Genomic DNA, 27,669 nt, shown 5'->3' with positions numbered 1-27,669 from the left:
TTTCTTTTTCTTTTCTTTTTTTTTTTTTTTTTTGGAATAAATGGATTTTTTTACTTATCAGTTGCATTTTATTAACTCTGTATCCCAGCTGTGTCCCGATCCCTCATTCCCTCCCAGTCCCTCCCTCTCTCCCTCATCTCCACCGTGCCCCTTTCCAAGTCCACTGATGGGGGGACCTCCTTCCCATTCATCTGATCCTGTTTTATCAGGTATCTTCAGGACTGGCTGCAAAGCTCTCCTCTGTGGCCTAACAGGACTGCTCCTCCCTTGGGGGGTGGGGAGGCCAAAGAGCCAGTCATTGAGTTCCTGTTAGAAATAGTCCTTGTTCCCCTCACTATGGGAAACCAATTGGTTACTGAGCTACCATAGGCTACATCTGAGCAGAGGTTCTAGGTTATATCCATACATGGTCCTTGGTTGAATGTCAGTCTCAGAAAAGACCCTGTGCCCAGATATATTTGGTCCTTGTAGAGCTCCTATCCTTTCCCCATCAGACTAACCCCCCTTCTTTCTTATGATTCCCTGTACTCTGCCAAAGGTTTGGTCATGAGTTTTTGCTTGGAAAACACTGCTAGTTAGAGTCTTTCAAATGCGCTCAGTAGACTCCTGTCATACGTTCAATGCACATCCCATCTGTCTTTCTAAATGAGGATTGATCATCTTACAACATGTCCGCTATCTTGATTATCTTTTTTAGGTGTATAGATTTCATTATGTTTATCACATCTTATAGGTCTATATAAGTGAGTATATACCGTGTTTGTCTTTCTCCTTCTGGGATATTTCACTCAGGATGATCTTTTCTAGATCCCACCATTTGCCTGCAAATTTCATAATTTCCTCCTTTTTGATTGCTGAGTAGTATTCCATTGTGTAAAAATACCACAATTTCTGTACCCATTCCTCAATTGATGGACATCTGGGTTGTTTCCAGGTTCTAGCTATTACAAATATAGCTGCTATAAACATGGTTGAGCAAATATCCCTTTTGTGTACTTGAGCAAAGTTTGGGTATATACCTAGCAGTGGTATAGCTGGGTCTTGAGGAAGCACTATTCCTAATTGTCTGAGAAAGCGCCAGATAAATTTCCAGAGTGGTTGTATCAGTTTACATTCCCACCAGCAGTGGAGGAGGGTTCACCTTTCTCCACAACCTCTCCAGCATGTGTTGTCCCTTGAGTTTTTCATCTTGGCCATTGTGATGTGTGTAAGGTGATATCTCAGGGTCGTTTTGATTTGCATTTCCCTAATGGCTAATGAGGATGAGCATTTCTTTTAGTGTTTCTCTGCCATTCGATATTCCTCTGTCGAGAATTCTCTGTTTAGCTCTGTTCCCCATTTTTTAATTGGATTACTTGGTTTGCTGCTTTTCAGCTTCTTTAGTTATTTATATATACTCGATATTAGTCCTCTGTCAGATAAAGGGTTAGTGAAGATTCTTTCCCAATCTGTAGGCAGTCGTTTTGTTGTGATGACAGTGTCCTTTGCTTTACAGAAGCTTTTCAGTTTCATGAGGTCCCATTTATTGATTGTTGCTCTTAGATCCTGTGCTGTTGGTGTTCTGTTCAGGAAGTTGTCTCCTGTGCCAATGAGTTCTAGGCTGTTCCCCACTTTTTCTTCTAACAGATTTAGGGTATCTCGTTTTATGTTGAGGTCTTTGATCCATTCGGACTTTAGTTTTGTGCAGGGTGATAAATATAGATCTATTTTCATTTTTCTGCATGTGGACATCCAGTTGAACCAGCACCATTTGTTGAAGATGCTGTCGTTTTTCCATTGAATGGTTTTGTCTTCTTTGTCAAAAATCGAATATTTATAAGTGTGTGGGTTTAATTCTGGGTCTTCTATGCGGTTCCATTGATCTTCCTTTCTGTTTTTATGCCAATACCATGCAGTTTTTATTACTATTGTTCTGTAGTACAACTTGAGATCGGGAATGGAGATACCTCCAGGTGATCTGTTGTTGTACAGGATTATTTTGGAGATTCTGGGTTTTTTTTGTTTCTCCATATGAAGCTGAGAATCTTTTTTTCAAGGTCTGTAAAGAATTGAGTTGGTATTTTGATGGGAATTGCATTGAATCTGTAGATTGCTTTTGGCAGGATGGCCATTTTCACAATGTTAATCCTACCAATCCATGAGCATGGGAGATCTTTCCATCTTCTGAGATCTTCTTCAATTTCTTTCTTCAGAGACTTGAAGGAGAAACCGTATTTCAAAAAGCCTTAAAAACAAAACAACATGTGGTTTTTCTCCTTCATTTTGTTTATGTGGTGGATTACATTGATGGATTTCCGTATGTTGAACCACCCTTGCATTCCTGGGATGAAGCCTACTTGGTCATGGTGGATGATATCTTTGATGTGTTCTTGGATTCGGTTTGCAAGTATTTTATTGAGTATTTTTGCATCAATGTTCATAAGAGAGATAGGTCTGAAGTTTTCTTTTTTTGTTGGATCTTTGTGTGGTTTAGGTATCAAAGTGACTATGAGTTCATAGAATGAGTTTGGTAGTGTTTCTTCTATTTCTATTTTGTGGAATAGTTTGAGGAGAATTGGTGTTAGTACTTCTTTGAAGGTCTTGTAGAATTCTGCGCTGAAGCCATCTGGTCCAGGGCTTTTTTTTGGAGGGGAGACTGTTAATGACTACTTCAATTTCCTTGGGAGATATAGGGCTATTCAGATGAAAGGGGAGGAGGTCCTCCCCTATCAGTGGACTTGGAAAGGGGCAGGGAGGAGACCAGGGAGGGAGTGTGGGGTTGGGGAGGGAATGAGGGAGCGGGATACAGTTGGGACACAGAGTTAACAAAATGTAACTAAAAAGAAAAATAAAAAAAATGTAAAAAAAAAAAACAAAAAACAAAAAAAAAAACAAAACAACAAAACTCAAACCAAATACAAAAACAAAAAAAAAAGGATAAGTTCTACTTTGTGAAGCAGTTTGTTAGTCAGGGTTGTAAAGAGAAATTTTTTTTTCTCTTTCATTAACATCCTTATAGTAGTCAAAAATGAAACAAGGTGGATACATTGGGGAGGCTATCAGTGGGTTTTGATAGCTTAGACTAGGAGAATAAAGATGTCCTGGTCAGAACAGAGAAAGAGAGAGACTGAGACAGACAAAGGGTGAGAGAGACACTCTTCTCTTTTCGTATCTGCCCTTGAGCTCATCTGTGGTATTTACAGGGAGAAGACACTGCTTCCTGAGTCCTCTGATTGAAGAGCAATTCCCTACTGGAAGCTTGTTCAAAGACAGACCCAGAAATAGCACTTAAAACTCTAATCCAGTCAAAGTGATACCTAAAATTAGCCACTGCATGTATGTGTGTATTTTAGAATGATTTAAGGAAATGACTAGCAGTGTGAGTTCCAGAACTACAGTGTAAGCAGGAAAAAGAAGGGAATCGCCTCATAGCTATATCCCTGAACCTACTCCCTTTATAAAACCACATAAAAATGTAGAAGAGCGTGTACCAATAGCTCAACACTTCCACAGAACCAAGGTCAGCTATTTCTTTTTTTCCCTTCTATTTAAAATGTTTTTTTTCTTCACATAATATATCTTGATTACCATTTTCCCTACCTCTGTTTCTTCCAATTCCTCCTTCCCATCTGGATACACCTCCTTATTCTCTCTCATTGGAAAACAAACAGGCTTCTATGGAATAATAATGAAATAAAATATAATAAGATAAAACTAAAACTAACACAGCAGAATTGGGTAAAATAAACAAACAGAATGTAAGATCGAAAGTGAAGGTGTAAGAAACAGAGACATACTCATTTGCACACTCATTACACTTAGGAATCCCACAGAAACACTAAAATTAAAACCATAACGGATACACAGAGGACTTATAGGGTAAAAGGATAGCTGAAAATATAAAGAAAATAAATTGAAAATAAAAGATAATAAGATACAATTTCAAGGAACATCCAAAGATGGTATTGAGTTCATTTTCTGTTAGCCATCTACTACTGGGCATAGAGCCTACCCTTTATATGTTTACCCAGCGAGAGTCCTTTAAAGGAAGCTAAACTTTGATTTGCAAGTGATTATCAATTGAAGACTGCTTCGGGGTTAAATTTAGGGATGCATCCACCTTTCCTTTCAGCTCTAGGACCCCAACTGGTATAGACCCATGAAGGCCTTATCATTCTGCCTCAATCTGTGTAAGTTCCTGTGTATATTGATTACATCAATTTAGAAGACCTTGCTCTCTTGGTGTCCTCCATGCTCTTTTATTTTTTCTGTCACATAGGAAGGTTTGGCTAAGAAAACAAAGAGTATATATACCTCACTAGAACTAGGTAAAAGTTACCAGATTATCATACCTGAACTGTGGAGAAATGTAAAATTACAGTGACATCACAGGAAGACAGAGATTTTCCATGTATTACCAATATCCTGGGTCATCTTTCTTGGTCAGGAGACAAGAGGCCAACACCTTCCATAATCACTGTATGGGTTGGGATGGGAAATCTTCAGCCAACTGACATGTTTTTTTGTTTTGTTTTGTTTTGTTTTGTTTTGTTTTGTTTTGTTTTGTTTTGTTTTCACCAGTCACTTTTCAGCCTGCCAGGTCACACCAGGTCTGAATTTAGCATCTGACCGTGCTGTAGACCCACAACTGAATCCTCAGGGAGAGAATGAGTTTAATGTGATGTCTCAGTCAGCAAGTCAAGTCCCCCGAAACAGAGACCAACAGAGGCTGTTCTCAAGAGTGAAAGACACCATGTCTTACCTCTCCTCCACAAAATCATGTAAGTCACGGATGGTGTTCCTTTTCCACATATGCACACAAAATATATGGGAAAAAAACACTAACAGAAATAGGACTGAAGAGATTGCTGAGTGGGCAGGAGCACTAGGTGCTCTTGCAGAGGATCAGTATTCAAATCCCACCACCCACACTGGTAGTATAACTGTTTAACCTCAGCCCCAGGGGATCTGGCAGGCTCATATGACCTCTGATGCTACTGCACAGACATGGTGCCCATATAGACAAGCAGACATTTACACAGAAGCAAAAATGAAGCTTTAAAAATGTAATAAAAATGAAATGTACCCCTGACTGAAACAACAAACATTATTCTTAGAGTTTGAGACAAGGAATCCCCAAAAGAGAAAGTAAGGTGCCCTTCTATTGGTAAAGATATCTAGCCTGTTAATTCTTTTCTCTTGAACAGTAAGAGGGGCAGGAGGGCACTTGTCTGATAGAGAAATCTTCACGGATATAATTAATGCTCTCACATATCCAGTGGTGATTACATGTGGTTAATTACCTCAGCTAAGGCCCTGTGAGGAAGGCAAGCAGAGTCACACAGACTCAGTCCGAGATTCACCCCATCACATGAGCAACTGAGCAAAGGAGCTTTTGACTTAGCAAATTCTGGAGGAGTAGCTATTGAATAGCAACTATTCAACTATTGTCCTTAAGGATCTTAGAAGAAAGGATAGTAATTTTGTCCCACTTGACCTAAAATAAATATTTCTGTAGAAATTGAATCAGTTACCATGTAGCCCCAGACCAGATGCAGTACTGAGATTCTGTTAAGAAACTGAAAATGAGAAGAATTACAAGTGAAGGCAAAGTGGGTGACACAAGAAAAACAGTAACAAAGTTGTTCAGTTAAACTGAGACCTAATCCTGAAAGTCAACCCAAAAGACAAGTACTGATATATAAATTATTAATGTTGACCTAAAACATTATTGCTGCATAAAAATATAATCTTAGTGAGAACAGTAGCCTATAGAAGTAGAGAGATCCCTCAGATTATGACAAATGCCAGTGCATATTAATCATATATATATAACTAATAACTGAAATGTTCTAAATCAGTGCTTCCAAATTCATAGGTGCTGAAGGCTAACCTGATCTGCACCATTGCCCTTATCTCCTGCTGAAAGGAAGGTTTGTTTGTTGTCCTGATATCTCATTCTAAGATCTACATACTGATGCAACAGCCACCTGCAGTTTGTTCTCTTAGAAGGAGCATCACAATCAGAGGACACATAGAAGTCGACAGGTGTTCAAAATTTGCTCTTATTGCCCTCTTTTACATCCCATTGTCATAAATGTTTGGCCTTGTACAATGTCATTGGACCAATGAAATATGAATATCCTAAGTAAGAATTTTCTACACACAAAAAAAATTTAGTCTTCCTCTTCTGGTAATACAGCATCTTTCTCTAGAATCATGTATGTATGTATGTATGTATGTATGTATGTATGTATGTATGTACGTATTATCTATCTATAATCTATCATCTGTCTATATATAATTATCATCTATCTAGCTAATGAATTAATGGACATGGCATTTGTGTATTGCTTGCTGATTGGCTTACAGGGCTCTGGGCATAGTGCGATTGATTCTTAAATATACAGAACTAGCAGCTGGCTAGTATCACTTCACCAAGAATTAGTCAGTTCTGCTTAACTGGTGAGCTAAACTCGCTGAGGCAGCTTAATCAAGCCTGAGGAGTCTAACCCAAGTGTGGGTTTATTAGCTTATAATGAGCTTACTGTTTGTCTTAGGACTTTTGTTTAGATAAGAACTGTGTTTTACTAAGACCACATATATTTTTAGCAGCACAAAATACTGGATTATACATTTATCCTACTTTCAATAAAATTTCTGTGATGTTTTTAATTAGCTATTTGTGTGTATGTCTGTGTGTGTGTGGTTTTAAGGAACAAACTGAGAGCCCCATGGAAGCTGTCCTCCAAGTTTACACTGGAAAGAAAAGTCTTGGGTATTATCTTAATCATCAATTAAGAGATTGATGATTATAGATAAAATGAGAGTAATGAGGTAGAATATGAGGGTGAAAAGATTAAGGAAGGGAGGTCTATCTAGGAAAAGGAGAAAATCAAGGAGAGAAGGCAATGGCTAACCTGGAGAAAGAAGTATGGAAAGCTGTAAAGAAAACATTTTAATGTCTCAGAAACAACTTTAAAAACACATGTGAAAAGAAAGAAGAGAGGGCACACACTTAGTAAAATATCTACAACACATAATTGAACTTAGTGTGTTATCAAAAAAGATAGGAAAATAAGGGCATGTGGGAGTTACAAGGTATAAGTGGGGATAAATATGATAATGTTTCATTTTATACAAGAATGAAATTCCATAAAGTATTTAAATTTAAAAATGAGTTTTACCACTAAGCTATTTCCTAGGCAAATACATTCTTTAATTTTTTAATGAAGACATAAAATTATGTATAATCATGAAACGCCATGTGTCATCAATTTTTAAACTAAAATTGATTGTAGATAATAAAGTATATAGATATAACAGGGCGACATGGCATCCTGATAATGTGTACTCATCGTATAAAGTTTAAATTAAGTTAAATACATTCAGGTGCTAAGTTTTCTCTTCCTAAGGTTGGAAAAATATGAAAAATCTCATGTGATTTATCCGGAAATATGCATTTATTATCAGATCATGTTTATACATGCTTCTTTCCTGGTAAGAATTAAGCTAGAAAAGAGCTTAAGGGTGAGGCTGAAAATTCATGACCTTTTCTTGTGGGACGGAAAGACAGGGAGAAGCCATCTGAGGGCCAAAAGTTTCAGGGTCAATATGACTTGTGAATATATTCTGTCATTTGGAGTCATCTTGGTTGCTGCTGTGGTTTGAATATGAAATGACCACACATGCTTTTCTTTTTAGTGTCTAATGTCCTGCCTTTGGTACTATTTTGGGGGGTTGTTAAAAAAAATTGGGAGGTAGAGTCACATGAAAGTCACTAATTTGGGGGCTTGGGGTTTTGCTATGGAGCCCAGTTTTTCGCATTGTTTCCTGTCTACTAAGCTATCTCTTCCTTCACAGGCTCCCATTTATAGAATGTTCTACCATGTTCGAAAGGCCAAGTGACCAGGAACCAGTCCTGCTGAAATTGTGAAAAAGTAAATCCTTTCTCCTTTAGGTTGTTTCTGTAAGAAACTTTGATCACAGTGACAAAGAGGTAACTCATGAATCCAACTTTTCCTGAGTGAGAAAAAAATTGTTGGTATAAAGCAACTTATTAGATAGAACATGGTGGTATATCCAGATTCTCTATGAAGATAAACTTACTATTTACCCAAACATCTACATGAGATGCTTTTATTTGCCAAACTCTCTGAACTCTTAAAATTTCTATGTCCATCATTCCCAGATATCATGTCTGCAAAAAAATATGAGCTAACATTCTTTTGTCCTCTTAGTCATGGATATTTCAAATATTCAGTGATTTTTTCTTCAATATATTTTTATTTTGTGCGGGTAGAGTTAATATGTAATTGCAATCTCACTGAGGAAATTTTTGAGCCTTAGGCTTTTTAACTTTTCCATGGATAGAATAATATAGCCGTTGACATATTAGCCAGACACCTAGCATGGTGTTATGGTTCCAGATGCAAGAGAAATAAATAATTTTTGAAAAGTCAGCTGGATATTAGTGTTAGTTGTTCGTTCACAAATTTCAAACGGGAAGTACCTTCTGTATGGAAATACTCAAAAGGAAGTTAGATAATACACCATATCCAGTTGCTTAGTGAATATATTTCCACACGTGACCAATGAATAAAATTAAGCTGTTTACTTTTATCTAAGCTTGAAAACAATATACAGCATGTAGTAAAAGTATACATTCTATTTAGTGATTATTGCAGTTTTTGTAATATTCTGTATAGGGACCAAACCATGGCACTTACTCTTTGACCTTTGTTTTCCAGCTCCCTTGTGTGTCCACATAGAGAAGTTTTGATTGATTTTTACCTATTGTTCTATTCATCAAACCATGGCAGTTCAAGCCAGGAAACAATAGAAAAATAAAATAAAATAAAAAAAAACCTGTCAAACAATAGAGTCAATTTTTATTTTGTTGCAAACTCTCCCAGAGGAAGAAAGTAGAGAAGATGCCATGTTTAGCATGGTTAACGTGTATCTTCCTAATTCATTCTTCTAGCATGATTCTCCCTGGTTCATTTTAACCCTGATGGGATTCTCTATAATGGTCATTAAATTTCAAAGTACTGCACAATTAAGGATTAGTTAACTATTAGACCATGTAATGCTACTCTGATTTATGCAAGCTTCATTAAAATCTTTTTCAGCTAAGATCTGAAGGGGATATGAAATGCATCAGATGTGAGAATTCAAATCAATTTAATGAGACTTTCCCTTACTTGAATTCCAGCAATGTGCTGAGACAGTGCTACATATTTCAGAGAATATACAGAGACATAAAAATGTGAGCAGTGATGTCAGAGGAGAAATTCAGTGCTTAAAAATGACAAAGGGGACTAAACATACAGCCCAGCAACATATACATATGTATATCATTAGCATAATGAGGGGATGTAGAGGTTTTGAGTTAGAAGGCGTCGGATAAGTCAGGTATATGTTCTACATTTAAATTACATTAACTGTAATTCAGATTTTTATTTTTACTGCTAGATAACAAATTCTCTGAAACTTACCATGTATTCAGTAAAATCTGATTCTACGTGTCAGGAGGTGGGGTGAGCTCTATAGGATTCTGTTTAGTTTTTCAAAACTGGAAATAAGGTATCGCCTGGCTACGATCTTATCAGGCAAGTTTACTGAAGGGAATCCTTCAGTGCTCAGCCACAGAGATGGAGTTCTTTGAAAGTGAGGAACAATTTCCTGTTGCTCCCCTGGCTGTAAGTGCGGGCTCCTCTATCTGCATGAATTCTTTCCCATTGTTTCTCACGTGGCCACTGCAGCAGCTCTGTGCAGCCGTAGCAAATCTAGACCTCAGACTCTTAAGTGCAGCTAACTTCCCATCGTGCTTTGCTCTCCTTCATCTGGGGAACTTTACCCACTCTCAGGTTTGTCTGTTTGGTTTAGGCTTAGGCTTACCTACATACGCTCTCTAACTTAGTGGGAGCTAACGATCTGTCCTTAAGGAGAAAAATCTTAGTTATGACCACTGCCGTGTTCAGGAGTTACTTGGATAATTTTTGTACTGTTAGCAGAAAGTGGAGTCCTGGTGGAGAGGGGTTAATACAAGAAAGACACGAAGCGGCACTCAGTGTACTGGCTCAATCCCTGTAGAATTAAGTGCTGTGGAACATGGAACCCCCTTTTCTTCTTTCCCTCTCCAGATTTTCTGTCTCTCAAGCTTCATGCTCCGGTCATGTAACACCATCTACCATGAGGCCTTTATCAGCATTAAGAAGATCCCCATATCATGTTCTTGACTTAACAGAATTGTGAGATAAAGCCTCTTTTCTGCATAATACATCCAGTTCTAGATGCTTTGTTACAGCAACACTAAATAAACTTACATACCAACAAACTCTCTTGAAACACTGAAATGGCACCCATCTCTATCGTGTAACTTTTTTTTCCTCATGCCCATATCAGCCTGTGATCTAAGTAAACCTGCTTTTACTTTCTCTTTTCAAATTACCTTTTCTTAATGGAGAATTCCATACAACATGTTTTTATCATATTCATCTTTCTCCAACTCCTCAAAGTTCCACATTTCTTCCCTAACCACCCAAATTCATGTTATCTGTCTATATCTGTTATCTATCTATATGTCTATGTATCATCTTTCTATCATCTATGTATGTAATCTATCTTATCTATCATCTATCTCTCTACTCACATCAAGTGCAGTTTATACCTCTTTTTTTTAAATGGACATTTTCAAATTCTTCTGTCTTCTTTTTTTATGTTTCTTTATTTCTTTTTAATTTATTCACTTTACATCCCAATCAAGCCCCTACCTTTTCTCCTCCCACGCCCACCCTACTTTCCCCTTCCCCCCATCACCCTTCCCTAGTCCTCAGAAAGGGAGAGCCCACCTCCTTTACCAGCTGGCCACAGACTATCAAGTCTCCTCAGGACTGCCTGCGTCCTCTTTCTCTGTGGTCTAGAAAAGCCACCCCACCAGGGGGAAGAGATCAAGTACCATGCACCAGAGTCAATGTCAGAGACAACCCTTGGTCTCCTTACTAGATGGCCTACATGGTGCTATTGGCTACTTTTGAGCAAGGGTCCTAGGTCCTCTCCATACATGATCCTTGGCTGGTGCATCAGAGTCTGTCGGATGCCCTGGTTGGTTTTGTTGGTCTTCATGTAGTGCTCCTGTTCCCATAGGGTTCTTCTTTTTTGTTGTTGTTTATTTTTATATTTTTAATTTTTTTCTTCACAATTTCTTTATTATATATCCTCATTGAAATCCCCCTTCTTCACTTCCCCCAGTCCTACCCTCCCTTCTTCTTTCCCTCATCCCCTTCCCTTAGTCCACTGGAAAGAGGAAGTTCTCCACCATTGTCATCTGCCCATAGCTTGTTAAGTCTCATCAGGATTGCTTAGATCCCCTTCCTCCTTAACAAAACTAACTAAAAGGCAGAGAGATACTATCCAAATCAACAAAATCATAAATGAGAAGGGGGAAAACAAATACTGAGAAAATCGAAACAATCATTAGGTCTTACTACAAAAGCCTATAATGCCACAAAATTTGAAAATCTAAACGATATGGACAATTTTCTTGATTGATTCCACCTTCCAAAGCTGAATCAAGACCATGTAAATAAATTAAATAGTCCTATATCCCCTAAGGAAATAGAAGCAGTCATCAAAAGTCTCCTGTCCAAAAAAACCCCAGGCCCAGATAGTTTCAGCATAGCATTCTACTAGACCTTCAAAGAAGAGCTAACTCCAATTCTCTTCAAACTATTCCACAAAATAGAAACAGAAGGAACATTACCAAACTCATTCTATGAAGGCATAGTCACCTTGGTACCTAAACATCACAAAGACCCCCCCCAAAAAAAAAAAAAAAAAAAAACAGAGAAAAGAATTTCAGGCCAATCTCTCTTATGAACATTGATACAAAAATACTCAATGAAATACTCTCAAACCAAATCCAAGAACACATCAAAGATATCATTCACTATGACCAAGTGGGCTTCATCATAGATATGGAGCCATGGTTCAATATACTGAAATCCATCAATATAATCCACCATGTAAACTGAAAGTGAAAAACAAACAACAACAAAAACAAAATCACATGGTCATATCCTTAGATGCTGAAAAAGCATTTGGTAAAATTCAACACTCATTCATTTTTAAAGTCCTGGAGAGATCAAGGATACAAGGATACAAGGATACAAGGCACTTACCTAAACATAGTAAAAACGATATACCTATAGCCAATATCAAACTAAATGGAGAGAAATGTAAATGAATCCCACTGAAATCAGGTGCAAGACAAGACTGCTCACTCTTTATGTAGTGTCCTTTTATCCCCCAAGTCTTCCATAAGACTCCCTGTGCTCTGCCCAAAGTTTGGCTGTGAGTCTGAACATCTGCCTAGATAGCCTGGTAGGTGGAGTGTGTCAGAGGACATCTATGGTAAGCTCCTGTCCTGTTCTCTGTCTTCACCTACTTCTGGTGTCTATTCTATTTGCCCTTTTGAATTAAATTTATGCATCCTTCCTAGGGTCCACCTTGTTAACTTAGCTTCTTTAGGTCTGTGAATTGTAGTATGGTTATTCTATATTATATGGTTAATATCCACTTATGAAAGAGCATATACCATGCTTATCTTTCTGGGTCTGGATTGCCTCTCTCTGGATGATCTTTTCAATACCTAATGGTTTGCCTGCAAATATCTCGATGTCCTTTCTTTTAATAGCTGAATAGTATTCCACTGTGTAGATGTACAACAGTTTCTTTATCCAGTCTTCAGGTGAGGGACATCTGGGTTGTTTCTAGTTTCTGGCTATTGAGAATAAAGCCATTATGAGCATAGGTGAGCAAATGTCCTTGTTGTATGGTGGAACACATTTTGGGTTTATTCCAAGGAATTTTGTAGCTGGATCTTGAGGTAGAATTACTCCCAATTTAATGAAAAACCACCACACTATTTACCAAAGCAGTTGTACAAGTTTGCATTCCCACCAGCAATGAAGAAGTGTTTCCCTTTCTCCACAACCTCTCCAGCATGTGCTGTCACTTGAGTTTTTGATCTTAGCCATTCTGATAGGTATAAGATGGAATCACAGAGTCATTTTAATTTGCATTTCCCTAATGACTAAAAACATTGAGCATTTCTTTAAGTGTTTCTCAGCCATCAGAGATCCCTCTGTTGAGAATTCTCTATTTAGTTCTGTACCCCATTTTTAATTGGGTTACTTGATTTGTTGCTATATAAATTCATCAGTTCTTTATATATTGTGTATATTAACCCTCTATCAGACATATGGTTGTTGAAGATTTTTTTTCCAGCCTATAGGCTGTCATTTTTTTTTCTGTTTACAGTGTCCTATGCTTTACAGAAGATTTTCAGTTTCATGAGGTCCCATTTATTTATTTTTGATCTTAGAGCTTGAGCTGTTGGTGTTTTGTTCAGGAAGTTGTCTCCTGTGCCAATGGATTCAAGGTTCTGCCCTTCTTTCTCCTCTATTAGATTTAGTCTCTGATTTGATGTTGAGGTCTTTGATCGACTTGGGCTTTAGTGTTGTGCAGGGTGATAAGTAGGACCTATTTGCCTTTTTCCTTTGCATGTAAAAATCCTGTTAGACTAGCACTATTTGTTGAAGAAGCTGTTTATTTTTTTTGTTTGTTTGTTTGTTTGTTTGTTTTGCGTTGCATGGTTTTGGCTTCTTTGTCAAAAATCAAGTATCTGATAGTGTGTGGATTTATTTCTCGGTCTTTGATCCAATTCCAATGCTTCACAAGTCTGTTTCTATGCCAGTATCATGCCGTTTTTATTACTGTTGCTCTATAGTATAGTTTGAGATCAGGGTTGGAAATACCTCAAGAAGATCTTTATTGTGCAGGATTGTTTTAACTATCCTGAGTTGTTTTGTTTTCCATGTCAAATTGAGAATTGGTCTTTCAAGGTCTGTAAAAAATTATGTTGGTAGTTTGATGGAAATTGGATTGAATCTGTAGATTACTTTTAATGATATGGCCATTTTAGTGTATGCTTCTTATATACTCTAGGACCTACTGTTGGACAATGCTGACTGTGCCAGAGGGTGTAACTATTACAGATAAGAAATGCCTTTCAAAAGAAAAGAAAAAAAAAAAAAACAAACAAACAGTCAAACTCAGTGATTTACACTTGGAAAAATTATCCTCAGTGCTTGAGGAACTACCAATAATTAAAAGATAAGTAAATAAAAGATAGTTATTAGATTATTTTGCCTTGAAATTTTATGTTTGAAAAAAAACAAAAACAAACAAACAAATAGAAAACATTAGGCAGAGCATGGGGAATCTTGTAGAAAAGTTGGGGAAAGGATTCTGATTGATTTTAAGAATCACTATTATTTTGTTACAACAGCAACAACAAAAACGTGCTTAGACACCAGTGAACACGTCCAGGTTCTAGAAATCAAGAACATGTATTTCAAGGTTTTCTTCTTAATTTCCTTATTTCTTTCCATATATACATATATATATGTATATAACATATATATAGAGAGAAAGATGATATAGATATATAGATATAGATATCTATATATAGATAGATATCATATATATAGAGAGAGATGATAGATTAATAGTTACACATAGATAAGTAGATATATAGAGATATAATGTGTACTAAAAGTAATTTTACCTAAAATTAAGCAAACAAATACAATATTATTTGAAAATAAGATAGTTAGTAGAAATTATTATCAACTAGGCATACTATATGAACCGAATAACTAAACAGGCAAACTATTTTTTGAAAACCTAAAGTTTTGCAGTATGCCAAGGCTTGGAGGAACTCCAGAAAGAGTTTGCTGTTGTTGAAGGTCAGAAGCTCTCAGAGCTGTAGCTAGGCACTAACTCTCTGGAGATTAGCAAGCTTTCCTGCTCATTAGTGCACGTATAAAGATAGGCTTTAGAGGCAGCTCCAGTCCCTGAACTACAGACAGACAGACATCATATCTAACCACCTCCTTTGAGTATCAATAACAAAATGGATTACTCAGTGTTGGGAACATTTAAAACTGTATTATATTTTTGATATATGAAGATATCCTAAGGTTTTAGGCAAAGTTTCCTTGTCAGTTTGATTCACAAGAAGAGGAGATAGAAGGTCGCCAGCAGGAAACTTGCACTTCCCTTTTCCTTAAATCAGATTCCCACTGATGCCTCTGAATAGTGAGAAAAGCAGCTGGCAAAAGAAAGGAAACTTCCACAACCTACAGAAACACCTCAGTTCTTCTCTTAGAAAATGCCTATACATTTGGGGTTGTTTTTATCTTTTATGAATTATTTATACAAAAAATTGCTGTTTTTTTTTTTTTTTGAGATGGGGTTTCTCTTTATAGCTCTGGCCATCCTGGAACTGACTCTGTAAGTCAGGCTGGCCTCGAACTCATAGAGATTTGCTTGTCTCTGCCTTCCACATGCTGGAAATAAAGGTGTGCACCAACGCTGCCAGGTTGAAAACTCTTATTTTTTGTATTTAGTTGTTTTTTTTTTTTTCTGTGACATGTATATCCTCACATATTACTTTTTTAATTTTATGTTTAACTTTTTGATACACAAATGATATTTTGTTTATCTTGATGAATACCAACATGAGTTGATAGTAAAATGATGAAAAAATGACTTGTGAAGCTTAAATATGACACAGAAAAAAAAAAAACTGTGGTCAATACACTCTCATGTTACGTTCTCAAGCAAATGATGGCGCACCAAGAAGTGGACATGAGCAATGCATTGAACTAACAACATGGTCAAACTGATGAACCCAAACAATAGCCAAAAAAGATGTGAGATAACAATGAAAGGAACAGGCTAGCTTTACAGGTTTCTTTATAAATTCTATACCCCATGTTAAACTAAATTCTCCCAGCACTTTTACAGAAGGTAGGAGGAGTGGATGAATTGAGACAAGACCCACTGCAAAGGAATGGGAAAGGTCTCCTCCCTGCTGTGGAGGAGTGTCCAGATCTGTAGTAGGAGACAACGTTGCTTAGTAACTGGTCCAGACGTCACAGTTCCCCAACCCAGATCAGGGCTGGACCAGATGGACTTGGCTCCTAAAATGAACCAGTCATTATAAAAGTCAACTACCCAATCCTGTGTCGCCAAGCTCGTAACCTCCGCGATTCCCATGCTCCTTCCTCCTGGCTGTTCCTCGCTGGTTTTGGAGGGGTGGGGAGAGGGCAGCCCCATCTTATGATGGCTGAATTAAATCTCATGCTATTGCATCGATGATTGGTCTCCTGATTTCTCTTCATCCCCCTCGGAAAGTTAGTGTCCCCTAAGCGGTCCCCCCCCCCCCCGCCTTGGACCTAACAACAACAGCAGAACAACATTGTTTCAAGAACACAGGAGTTGCTCAACAGGAAAAACTAAATGGAAGACCACGAAACAAGCAAAAATGTATAAGACTTTAGGCTGCGATGTTTCTCAGTAGTGAAAAGCGCTTGCTGTCCATACCTGACAAGCTGATTTTGGTCCCAGGAATCCATGTAATCCATGTAAACTCCTGCAATGAAATGGAGGCAGAGAGAGAAGAATGGCCCTGCACCACCTGACTCAGATAGCCTAGAATAAGCAGCATGACAAAAATGACAAGGTAGACCCTGCCTCAACAATTTGAGAAAGGTAGTAATTCCCAACTGTTGTTCCTAGCCTACACATGAGTACAATGGCATGAACATGGGCACACATTATAGAAATTCACATCATGCACAATTACATAAATACATAATAATAAAATAGTATTAACTAAAATATTTATTCTGGCTCTAAGGAAAACAAACCAGAAAGAGAGAGAAGGTGAGAGAGAGATCTGGAAAAAAAATGCCAAGTAGTTCAAATTTTAATATTATACTAAAAATTATAACACCAGAGTCAAAGCAGAAATTAAAGGCTATTTTAACTCCGTGAAAGAAATGCAAAGACAGCATGAGAGTAAAAACAAACAAGAAGGGATAGTAAGGAAGAGAACAAACTGTGATGTGAAGACATAGAAATCAAAAGAAAAGCAGTGAAACAAAACAAAAGAATACTGTTGTGGGTAAGTATCTGACTAGGCTGGCCTCCAGAAAGAAAGTAAGATTGTATAGTCAATGTGAATATGGTGAACAAATGAGAGTGAAGCTGTAACCAGTGTAGAGAGACTCTTAAATTTATTAAAAATAATTATTATCTGAAAATTCTGCATCATGAAGAAATGGAACATAGTCGGACACAAGTTAACAAACCCAACAAATAACAAGCGGATAAATCTGAAGAATCCTCCCCACTATCATAGAGAAGGAAAAAGAAGGAAAGAAACATGCCAAACTCAATGATCTACACTTGGAAAAATTATCTTAAGTGATCAAATAGCTACCAATCATTAAAAGTAAATAAATAAAATATAGTTTGAGTTGATTATTTTGTCCTGAAATTTTATGTTGTAAAAAAAACAAAAACAAACAATGAAACATTAGGCAGAGGCTGAGGAGCCCTGTGGAAAAGTTGGGGAAAGGATAGAAGGACCCAGAGGGGATAAGAACTCCACAAGAAGACCATCAGAGTCAACTAACCTGCACACAGGGTCATATGGAGACTGAAGCACCAAGGTAGGACCATGCATAGACTGGACCTAGGTCCTCTACACAGATGTAGCCAATGGGAAGCTTAGTTGTCAAGTGGGCATCCTAGTAAGGGGAACAGGGGTTGTCTCTGACATGGACTCTGTTGCCTGCTTTTTAACCACTTCCTTCTGGCAGAGCCTTCTTACATGGCCTCAGTGGAAGAGGATGGTCAGTTCTGATGTTGCTTGTTCTGCTGGAGTGGGCTGGTGTAGGGGAAGGGATTTTCCCTTTTCTGAGAAGTAGGGGAGGAGGAAGAAAGGGAAAAAAAGGGAGAAAGGGGAAAAGTGGAACCTTTTTTTCCTCCTCTATAATTCACACCACTTTTGGCACCAATGTAAATGTCTCCTTTTTTGTAAACCATTGAATTTAAATAGAAACAAAGGTGCCTGTGTGGGTGTGGAGCTATATATTTGAATGTAAATAGCCTCTTGGGGTGCATATTTAAAGAAAACTAATGTCCCTCCTCCAACAACCATCAAATGCAAACAGTTTCCCTCTAGTTGATGTTGAAATGTTAACCATCCTGGTCTTATACTTGGTCTTGAGCCACTGTGTGGAATGCCTACAGAATTATGTATACATACAGAACTATGTTTCAGTGCCTCTTGCTCTTAACAATCTTTCTTATCTCTCTTTAACAGTGATTCCTGAGACCTCAAAGGGAGGATTATATTATGGAGATCTTATTTAGAGCTGAGCACTCCACATTTTCTTCTTGTATATCAACAATTGTGGGTTTATGGATAATTCCTAGCTACTGCAAAAAGAAGCTTTTCTGATAAGGATTGAGAAATACACCTATTCATGTGTATAAAGATATGTACTCACAAGAAAGTGTAATACTATATTTGTTTAGCAAAATAATAGTTTTAAGGACTATGACTTAGCCAGCCATGAACTCATGGCCCATGTAGGAGGCATGGATTCTATCTTTTGGAGTAAGTCTAATAGGAAACCAAAAGGAAAGTGGCTAGTTAATCCTATAATATGTGTTATGAGTGGGTATATTTTGCCAGGTAAGCTATGAGAGATTCACACCTGGATAAAAGAGTTGTTTATTTTTCTCTCGGTGTGGTGTGCATGACACTTTTCAGCACTATAGTAGCTATCCATCAGAAATGAAGCTTCCAACTCAGTACCAGCTTGAGTTTGCCATGTCCTGTGATTCAAGTATGTGTTGCCCTCAGCAACAGGGTGTTGCTGTCATGTTCTGGAGGGTATCAGTGATTACCCTCCAGATGAAGAGATAACTATTTCATTTTTTAAACAGCTGTTCCCAGTAGTTCTCAATCTTCCCAATGCTGCAATCACTTAATACAGTTCCTCATGTTGTGGTGACCCCCAACCATAAAAATTATTTTGTTGCTACTTATAACTGTAATTTTGCTAATGTTATGAATCATAATGTAAATATCTAATATGCGGGATATCTGGAATGTGACAGCCCCCTTCATAGAAGTCATGACACACAGTTGAGGACTACAAAGAAAGCACCCTCCACAATGTGAAGAACTTTTTGAAACCAACAAACAAGCACATCTTACATTCATTTTGAAAATCAGAAGCAACAAAAAGACCTTTTAAAATTTAGAAATAATAGCAAAATTGGAGTAGGACGGCTTTTAAAATATTGCTTAAAACTATAGTAATGAAGAAAGCCTTCCAGTGACAGAGCAAAGACACATCAATCAACCAAGCAGAACAGTGAGTATAGAAATAACCCTCACAAATAAGATCAATTGATTTTCAGAAAAGGTTCAAAGGCAATCTGATGGGAGAAGGATAGTATTTTCAACAAACACGGCTATAAGAATTGATTATCCACATGCAAAGTAAAGAATATTGATCCATAAATCCATACAAAAATTAAGTAAAAGTGAGTCACATTTTTTGAATGAGACAATTAAAATTATAAAGATTGAATAAATACAAGATGGAATGATTTCATGTATGATTTCAGATGAGTCATGGATTTCTTAGATACAATATCAAAAGCACAGAAATAAAAGCTGTAAAATAATGAGCATGAGGGGAGAGTCCAAGATGCTGTGACCAGCATGTACCATCTCTGAGGGGCACAGGATCTGAAACTCTGATATTGGTGAGTGGGAAGGCAGCTGAAGCCAGAACACCAACTTTGAGGGTTCCTGAGTAAGAGGGGACAACCTGTGAGCTAGGCCAATTTGGATCCTGGTAACCCATGTATGTCTCCAGGGCCTGAGAGTGGCAAATATTCAACTTCCCTGCAATTCCCCTTGCCAAAGGCTGGCCTCCCTGGAGGCCGTGGGCAGTGGCCGCTACCCTAAGCACAGGTCTCCCTGCTTGGTGAGCAAGGATGCAGAGCCCTTGGATTTTGTGCCTCCCACGTCTGCAGCTGTGGCAGGCTGTGTCTGCCCCAAACAGGAGCCTCTGTGCACGGTGACTGAGACAGCATCGGTGGCTGCCCCAAGTGTGGCTGCCTCGGCTTCTTCCTGCCAAGGAGAGACAGTAGACACCACTGAGCTGATCGATCTCCTACAAGTTCATTTGCCCCTGAGCACCCAAATCTGAGAGTAGAGAACCCTGTGCTTCCTAATTAGGCCTGAAAGTGAGTAAGTGCACCTTCAAGTGAGGGCTTGCAGAGTCCCAGAGCAGGGTCCCAACAGGCTACTAGCCAGACATCAGATCCCTCCCACTCACACCCCCACTGTGGGCAAGTTAGAGATCCTTGGGACAGCTTTCTCAACATTGAAACCCCTGTTCTGTATGTCTACATGTGTAGTCCAGGCTAACAATTCCTCGAGCCAAGATGGTGCAAGCCAGACAGATCTGAATACCTGAAGGAGAGTAAGACAGGCCACTGAGGCATTCAGGGCACCTGAGCATGTACATTGCACCAGCAAAAGGCACGAGCACCCCCACTTGCACTTATGCTCCACGCCTCCAGGCATCTACATGCTCTAGCACCCTATCCCTCAAGGCACACTTCCAAGCACACGCCAGTGCTCATGCACATGTTCCTTCAACATTACTCCATTAGCTACAGCTGAAACACAAACATCCACTCTCGAACTGGAGATCCTCTTTCATCTTCCTGAAGAATACTCCAGACACCAGAGAAAGACAGACACAGTTTGAAGTACAGAGTCCAGGAACAAACAGTGAATGTTACAGATAAGCAGATGTCTAGAGGTCGACATAAAAATCACACCCTACGAAAATCAGGACATCATCGCTTTACCAGCAACCCCCAAAATCAATGGATATTTTAATTTACGGGAAACACAGGAAAATGATCTCAAAGCTATGCTTATGCAGTTATCAGAGGCACATAAAGAAGAAGCAAACAAAGCTCTCAAAGAAATACACGCAAATGCAGTCAAACAAATAGAGACACAAGTAGAGGTATATAAGAGGAAATGAACAACAACAACAATAATAAAAAATATACAGGTCATCAAGGAAAGACAGGAATCCACATTTTAACAGATGAAGGAAATTATATAAGACATGAAAACAGAATTAGAATCTAATAAAGAAAGCAAAACAGAGAAAACCCTGGAGCTGGGGAACTTAGAGAAAAGATCAGGAACCACTAAGGTAAGTATCACCAACAGAATGCAAGAGATGGAAGACAAAATCTCAGGCACTGAAGATACAATTGCAGAAATTAATACATCTCCCAAAGAAAAAGTAAAATCAGAAAAATTCCAAACTTAAAACATCCAAGAAATCAAGGACACCATGAAATCTAAGAACAATAGTAATAGATGAAAAAGAAGATTCAAGGCTCTGAGGTCCAGAAAATATTTTCAAGAAAATCACAGAAGAAAATTTTTCCAACTTAAAGAAAGAGATGTCCATAAACATACAAGAGGCCCAGAGAACACCAAATAGAATACCAGAAAAGTAACACCTCATGTCACATAATAGTCAAAACACTAAATCTACAGAACAAAGAAAAAATATCAAAAGCAGCAAGGGAAAAAGGCCAAGTAACATATAAAGGTAGATCAATCAGACTTACAACCAAAGTTCTCAACAGAAACCATGAAAGCCAGAAGGGCCTGGGCAGATGTCATGTAGACTCTAAGAGACCACAGATGCCAACTAACATCACTATACCCAACAAAGCTTTCAATCAACATAGATGGAGAAAACAAAATATTCCATGACTAAAATAAACTGAAACAATATCTACACAGCAATCCAGCCCTACAGAAGATACTAGAAGGAAAACTCCAATATGATGGAATCAACTACACCCACAAAAACATAGGCTGTAGATAACTCCACAACAAACATTAAAAGAAAACATGCATAGAAACACAGTAACATCATGAACTCCACAATAAAAGGAACTAATATTCATTGGTCATTGTTATCTATCAACATCAACAGACTTAACTCTCCAATAAAAAGACACAGACTAATAGAATGGTTGCAGAAACAGGATCCAACATTCTGCTATATCCAAGAAACACACCTCTGCAACAAATAAACAGTACCTCAGAGTAAAGGGCTGGAAAATGTTTTTCAAGCAAACAGACCCAGAAAACAAGGTAGAGTAGCTATCTCAATATCTAATAATATAGACTTTCATCCAAAATTAATCAAAAAAATATGACGAGGATCACTTCATTCTTATAAAATGAAAAATCCATTAGGAGGACATCACAATCCTGAATATCTAAACCCCAAATACAAGAGCACCTGCATTTGTAAATGAAACACCATTAAGGTTAAAATCACACATCCACAGGCACAGGTGTGTTAGTGCAAGCAAGTGTGTGCTTGGAAGTGTGCCTTGAAGGACAGGGTGCTAGAGAGTGTAGATGCCTGGAGTGTGGGACAGGGGAGTGTGCAGGCACAGGAGGGGGTTTGGGTACTTTCACTGTTCATGAGTGCAATGCACATGTGCACATTCCCTGAATACCTCAGTGGCCTGCAGGCCTGTCATACTGTCCTTCTGGTATTCAGATCCGTCTGGGCTCCAGCAATTGTTTACCTGGACTCCAGTGGTAGACCCACAGTACAGGGGTTTCAATGTTGAGGCCGCTGTCTTAACATAAGCATGTTGCCCACAATGGGGCTGTGGGTGGGAGGGATCTAGCATAGATTCTAGATCTAGTTTCTAGCATAGAGAGACCCTGGATCTGGAGCTCTGCAAGCACTCACTTGAAGGTACACTCACTCTCCAGCAGGTCTAATCTGAAAGCACAGGGTTTCTCCTTGTCTCTACTCTCAGATTTGGGCCTGCTGAGACAATTGCGAGTGTAGGAGATCCATCAGCTCGGTGGTGCTGCAGCTTCAGAACTTGGAGGCTGGTATAGCGGTCCACTGGGAGTCTAGCCACAGCAGCAGAACCAGGAGGCTGCCACTACTGATGCCTGCTGGGAAGCCCTGGGGTGCCCTTACAGCTGTTCACAGACATGGGTGGCCTGTACGGCCAGCAGCCCACCACTGAGGAACTGGGAGGCCCTCCTCTGTCTCAGAGACAGAAGACAGCAGTCTCATGGAGTGGCATTGTGGGCTGCCTCCACTGAGGAGGGGGGCCAGAAAGGGGGAAGGGCAGGGGGATGGAATATTTGCCACCGTCAGTCCCCAGAGAAGTCAGAGGGTGACTTGGATCCAAGTGGTCTCAGCTCATGGGTTGTCCCCTCTAGCCCAGCAAGCTTCAACGTTGATGTTCTGGCTTCAGCTACCCCTCCATTCACCAATCAATGACTTTCAGATCCTCTGCCCCTCAGATGTGGTGCATGCTGGTTGCTGCCATCTTGGATTCCCTAGCCAAACAAACTAAAAGGCTGACAGAAACTATTCAAATCAGCAAAATCAAAACGAAAAGGGGGATATAATGGCAGACACTGAGGAAATCCAAACAATCTTTAGGCTTACTACAAAAGCCTATATGCCACAAAATTCGAAAATCTAAATGAAATGGATAATGTTCTTGTTAAATTCCACTTACCAAAGCTGAATCAAGACCAGGTAAATAGATTAAATAGTCATATATCCCCCAAAGAAATATAAGCAGTCATCAAAATTTACCCTTGCAAAAAAAAGTCCAGGGACAGATGGTTTCAGCACATAATTCTACTAGATCTTCAAAGAAGAGCTAGCTCCAATATACTTCAAACTAGTCGATAAAATAGAAACACAAGGAACATTATCAAACTCATTCTATGAGGCCATAGTCACCTTCATACCTAAACCACACAAAGACCTAAAAAAAAAAAGAAGAGAACTTCAGACCTATCTATCTTATGAACATTGATGCAAAAATAACTGAATCCAAGAACATATAAGACATATCATCCACTATGACCAAGTACGCTTTATCCCAGGTATGCAAGGGTGGTTCAATATACAGAAATACATCAATGTAATCCACCATATAAACAAAGTGAAGGATAAAAAACACATGATCATGTCCTTAGATCATGAAAAAGCATTTGACAAAATCCAACACACATTCAAGTCTTGGAGAGATCAGGGATACCAGGCACATACCTAAACATAGTAAAGACAATATACAGCAAGCCTATAGCCTACATCAAAGTAAATGGAGGGAAACTTAAATAAATTCCACTGAAATCCAGGACAACACAAGGCTCCCCACTCTATGTAAATCTTCAACACAGTACTTGAAGTCCTAGGTAGAGCAATAAGACAACTAATGGAGTTCAAGGGGTTACAAATCAGAAAGGAAGAAGTCAAAGTACCACTATTCGCAGATGATATGATAGTGTATATGAGTGACCCCCAAATTCAACCAGATACAAGTAAGACTTAAGAACTAAATGCTGGATGGTTCTCTATAAATGCTGTGTGTTTTTCATTCTAGCACATGCAAAGCTAGACATGCATGGTGCCTAGGCCTAGGGTATGAACAGGTCACGAAAAGTAAATGAACAGGCTGATGCAATGGTTAGTTATCATGTTGAAATTGTGGGCACAGAAGTGAAAGCAAATTTTCTGCACATGAACTAAGCTCAGAGGTGTGTGTGAGTGAGAGAGAGAAGGGCAGAGGAGGAGGGGAGAGAGATAAAGAAAGAATGCTTGGGACAGGATCATTTACTTTTTACTCACGTTCCAAATCTTCATTCTTCAGTCTCCATAGTGCTGATATTACAGGTGTGTGCTATTCCTTAATGGAACAATATGAAGAAAATAAATGTTCTCAAATCATTTTGAAAAAAAAAGTTAGCGAATTATATTCCATATTCTTATTTGTACAAAATATATTCAGTTCTACACTTTAGCTATTCTAGTCATATGAAGGAATATTTATTGTGTGTTTTAATAATAAGTTATGGGGTAACTCACCTTTCACATGTTGATGGACCATTATCATATTCTATTTATTCTATAGGAATATTCAAAATATTCAGGTTTTCTTTACATATTTGTAGGAATCATTTACCTGTTGTGGTCTAGTACAAACCCTCTGAATGTCACTCCCTATGCCACAATGTGTTTTCCTCTTTGTGCTGCTATTTTTATTAGAGTCCTTCATCAGTTTTACTATTATTCTTTCTGAGATTCTCATTAGCTCTTAATTTACCCCCACATTAACATCTGGAATAGAATATAGTACATTTTGTATGCAGAGATATTTGTAACTGAATACTGAATGACAAAAATCTTTGTTTCTTCATTTTTGTGTTACTAATATTGTTGTGAGTTGATTGTTCAACATTTGAGGCTATATTTTTTTAAATCAATACTTTTTTGATTTTATTAATTTATAAATATCATCTTTCAAATCATAATATTAATTTGATTCATAGGCAGTTAATAATTCTGGGTATTAAACAATTTCTCTTAGTTTTTTATTCAGCATGATTATTTGATAATTCTTGTTTTTTTACACATCTATTTAAGTTCAAAGCAACCTCATAAGTAGACAATCCATGTGTACTGTTGGTATTCACAATTAACTTATTCGTTTTAACCACTTTAATTATAGATAAATGTGTAAAGAAATGATATTTTTGAAATACCGAGGCTCCTGATTGAGGTTGACTTCGAACAAAGTTAATAATGAATTACAACTTTCCTTCTAAAATCTTAGTAGTAGGTATGTTCTTTAGTCAGTGTTCTACTGCAGTGAACGGACACCATCACCACAGGAAAAGTATTTAATTAGGGCTTGCTGAGGGATTGGAAGTTTAGTCTGTTGTCATTATGGCAGGACGAAGCATGTGGCATGCAGGCAAACATGGTGCTGGAAAAGTAGCTGGGAGTTCTACATTTGGATCCGCAGGAAGCAGTAAGAGTGAGAGACACTAGCTTGAGAATTTAAAACCCCAAAGCTTAACCCAAGGGACACACTTCCTCCAGCAAGGCCACACCTATTCCCACAGGACCACAAATCCTAATCCCTGTAAAGTAGTACCACCCCCCCCAATGACCAAGCATTCAAATCTATGAGCCCGTCAGGTCCATTCTTATTCAAAGCACACAATATCTTACCATGTTTTTGATGCTTTGGCAAACAGTTCTCTCAAATTCCATTACATTTGTTGATCAAGATGAAGAACTCAGCGGATTTTAAATTTTTACATTGGATGTAGCATGTCACTCGTACTTCTGCATGCATAGAGATGAAGGTACTCACAGATCGGCACAGCTTCCTGCTTCTATTTATTCTTTACTCATGACCTGTTGTCATTCCCTCTTTCTTGCTGTTTCTATATCACAGGCCTCACTAAAGTGACAAGACTATGTTTCAGCTCTCTGGTTTTCCATATTTTATTGTCAGGTACGAAGTTTGCTGTAGTATTTTAGGCAGCTGTTTCTTTAACAATATCCTGGTGATACGGCCTTGCCAGGCCAAAGAGGAAGAGGATCCACGAAGTCCTGATGAGAATTAACAAGCTATGGGCAAATGACAATGGAGGAGAACTTCGCTTTCAGTGGACTAGGAGAAGGGGATAGGGGAAAGACATAGGGAGAGTGAGAGTGGGGAGAGTTGAGGGAGGGGCTTCAATCGGGATATATAATGAATGAATTCTGAAGAAAAAAAAATAAAATTAAAATTAAAAAGAAAGCACATCCAGGTCTGTTTGTTACTTGATGGAAGCTTTTCATTATAAGTGTTTGCTATACTAAACATAAGCATTTATTGTCTTTTTGATATGCTGATATTCTGGTTTTTGTTCTATTAATATGCTGAATGTTTAGTTTTAATATTCTTATTAATTCCATTTTTTGAAATAAAACATTTTCTTATTTCTATACTTTGCATGCTGATATTTACATTTAGTGTTCATAAGTGAGAGAGTCCTCTTAAATTTTACTCTTTTATAGAGTCTTCTCAGGTTTGGTGTGAATTTTCAAATCTTCTTATAAAAGAGAAAACAAAACAAAACAAAACAAAAAATCCTATGATTTTTCTTTAAAAACTTGGGACAGTTTTTACATTTCTTTTTTCTTTTCTGAACTTTTCTATTAGTGGCCTCATAATCAAATACCTAAGTCTAAGTGGTATATTAATGTTTTCTGTGAAGGAACTGGAAAGTGGGTGGTCAAAGCTTAACAGAAGATTAAGGAGACCAGAGAGATGCATGTACCTGGCAGGCTGGAATTCGGGAGCCTAAACTAGTCTGAAGAGATGGTCTCCCCTGAGTCAGCATGCTGTGTACTTGCTCAGCACTTTGAAAATTTCTGTGATTATGAGGGGCTCCGGTATAGGCATATTTGTGGGGCATTTACTTGATTAATGATTGATGAGATAGGGCCAAACCACTTTCTTTTTTGTGACCTGTGATTCTGATTCTGCCTTTGGGTTCCTATATTCAGTTCCTTCTCTGTCTTCCCTGGATGATGGACTGAAACCCCTAAAAGTTGTTTTTTGACATAGTGCTTATTCCATCAACAGAAAAAACAACTGGAACAAGAACCTAATTAAAATCTATGGTTTGTATATTATGTTCCCCTTAAGGACATTCCTTGCTCAACTCTGTGTCTCATTTAACATCCCTTGACTACCATTTAGAATGTAAAAACTTAACAGAGGACTAGCTTCCATCAAACACAAGGGTAGGGAAGACCTCAGGTAGATGGCAAGGAGGCCTGGAGTAGAAGTTCCTCCATTGTATCT

This window comes from Psammomys obesus, unplaced genomic scaffold (assembly GCF_907164565.1).
Source record: "Psammomys obesus unplaced genomic scaffold, mPsaObe1.curated_primary_1811, whole genome shotgun sequence".
NCBI lineage: Eukaryota > Metazoa > Chordata > Mammalia > Rodentia > Muridae > Psammomys > Psammomys obesus.
This window is presented reverse-complemented; position numbering follows the sequence as displayed.